Genomic DNA, 2,805 nt, shown 5'->3' with positions numbered 1-2,805 from the left:
TAGTGAGGGCTTTCTCAATGAATCCTGAAACATCAGAGGGCATCTGATCCCAAGACAAAGCATCCCAGAGAGAGCCTGCTTTTTAACAAAGTCACTCCCTCAATACCTTGTTAGTCCAAGAATTCATGAATGCATTAGTCCATTCATGAAGGAACTACCTCACCCAAATCCCACCTCCAAAAATCATTAATATATGAGTTTGGAAATTGTTTCAAATATATGAGCTTTGGGGGACACTTCAAACTACAGAAGTAAGTCAAGAGGGACATCTAGAATTGGTAGTCAAATCTGGGTAGATGCAGGTGAGACAAGGGAATCATCTGTGAATAGAAATCTCTCTTGGAAGGTCACTCTTACTCTAGTCTTCTCACTGCTAGCCACAATAAACCCAGCACTTGAGCAATCCTATGTCTTTCTGTAAGAGTCAGTTTCTGGGAAAAGAGATACAGGGCTTTATACTGCCTTGGCATTCTAGTGCCTTAATTATAAGCAGAAATTCAGTAGATGCCTACTAAGTAAATTGTGAAGAGTTAAATTATTTTCATGTTAGCAACACCAACATTTTTTACCTGTTGATCCCATTACAATTGATTAGGTTCCCTTGAGTCCTCTAGGTAGGTTATTTTGTGCTTTCAAAGATTTCCCCTGCTAGGAAACCATGATGCAAGTAATAAGAAAAATATTAATATTCCTCTGAGTAAACAAACACTAAGCATCACTTGACAAAGCCTTATCTATTAGTAAAATTAGAGACATAGTGGTGGAAAATGAGAATGGATTTGTCCAGATGTCAACAGAGAAAAGGGAGACTAACCATGCACTTAAATGATTCCAAACAAGCTGGAACACATGGCTCAAGGCAGTAAATGAAATGCATTTGAGTTACAAGGACCAGTGAATGCCACAAGCCAGGGAAAATGTTGCAAGATGCTCATAATTAGGGGCACTGCTGAGGAGAAAAATGATGCTGATGCCTCCTAATATTCATGCTGCTGGGATAATCCTGTTTTGTGCCTTCACTCAAAAGGCTTTACTCAATAGAAAATTCCTAAGCACTTAATCTTTATGCACTAATCTCCACCCTCTAACAGCTACAATGCCTGTGTCTTATTTATTTATGTGCAGCTTGGATCTCCATAAAAGCTGGGAGCTAAGGCAGGCTTATCTCCTTAAAGAGGAATGTTAAAACGATGAATTGAATTACAAATCAAGAGTGTTGTACAAATTATTGATTATTTAAAGTCTTCCCTTCAGAGAGTGATTAGTATGAGGGCGCCAGGTCTCCAGGCAATACAGTTCACACTCCACAATTCTGTTTCCCCTCCTAACCCTAATTATCCCCCATCAAACTGTTATATGACTTTACTCCTCATAACTCTACAGAAACTCTAATTTCTAATGGTCTCTTAAAGACAAACGGTAATCAGGAACTTCCCAAACTTTATTTCTACTCGTTTTCTACAGGATTTTCAGCCCTCCCTGGTTTTCTGAGATCTCTGCATCTTTTTGTTCTTTTCTCATGTGGTTCAATTATTAATTAAAGGCCCACATTTTAATTAGTGAATATCATTAACATTTCTCTTCAGTTCCGCTCCATGTTGTCCTAACAGGCAACATGTCTGTAGTTAAAAAAGCATCACTACCTATTCTCTCAATTGGATGAAAAAAGAAAATCCAGATTCATGGATCGAAAGAAGTATGATGAGGATAAAAATCAACTGCTTACCTGTACCAAGAAAACTGAATCATCAGGGAAAATATAAATAAATATTTAAGTCATGAAACCCAAATTGTATTATTCCAAGATTTTTGAATCCATGGAATTAGAACTAAAAGTTCTTTAACTTCGCTAGCTCAGCACTCCATAATTTACAGGAAGTTATAACACGGACCATCAAAAGAAATGAATGGGACCAGCCTTTGAGCAACAGTGATGCAAGATGGCAGCCACAATGGGCTTAGACAATTTATGAAAACTAAATATACAGGCTTAAAACAGAATGTGAACCTAAATACTCAGAAACACAGCCCTTTGTAAGATCTGTAACAAAAATTGTTATGAATGGAGTTAATAGTTCTAGTGGAGTTGTGGACCCAAGAGCCATATCAGTGCAAACAAAATGGCAGAATTCATATAGCATCAAAGTTGTTCTGCAAGAACTGGGGCACTTAATGATGTCTAAAGAAAATATAAAACTCCTTCAGCCACCAGAAGGACAGTGTTACAGTAATTAATTGAAAAGAAAAACCACAGGCCCTCCCCTCCCCATGTAATTTAAGCAGTCTTCATTTTCTACTGAAATAAATTTTCTAGATACATCTTGTAGAGCTCAAAGTACTGGAAAGGAAGCTCCCATTCAAAGGCAATTAATCTTAAGACACTGTTAATGATACTAATTTTGTGTACATTTGAAATATATAAGTTGTACTATAATAAATAAATAAATAAATGCATGTCCCAAGTTTGCCAGCTATTGACAATGGAGCCACAATCAAAGTATGGGCAGTATTGAGTAGTGTCTAGAAAAAAACTTATTATTATTATTATTATTATGCAAAGAAGCTGCATTCAACAAAGATTGAGGACAGTATTTTTCTGGATTAGGATTGAAGTAAGATATGCTCTTCAGCAAAATATCGCTTAACACCACATTAAGAGAGTAAATATTAGCTGGAATAGATACTGTCATGGTATTTGTATGTGTGAATTTATTCAAATCTCATAGCAACCCCATAAGTTATGTTTTATTTTCCTCATTTTACAGATGTAATGAGCTAATAGGTTTTGGATATGAGATGTAAGCA

General features: G+C 36.3%; 1 pseudogene; it reads left to right on the top strand.

Moving 5' to 3' along the window:
- Window positions 1-296: 296 nt before the first annotated feature.
- Window positions 297-2,235, top strand: LOC107136047 (annotated as a pseudogene).
- The last annotated feature ends 570 nt before the right edge of the window (window positions 2,236-2,805 follow it).

Source organism: Marmota marmota, unplaced genomic scaffold, assembly GCF_001458135.2.
Source record: "Marmota marmota marmota unplaced genomic scaffold, marMar, whole genome shotgun sequence".
In the NCBI taxonomy this organism is placed as follows: domain Eukaryota; kingdom Metazoa; phylum Chordata; class Mammalia; order Rodentia; family Sciuridae; genus Marmota; species Marmota marmota.
The sequence above is the reverse complement of the archived record's forward strand: the minus strand, read 5'-3'. Positions and strand labels throughout refer to the sequence as shown.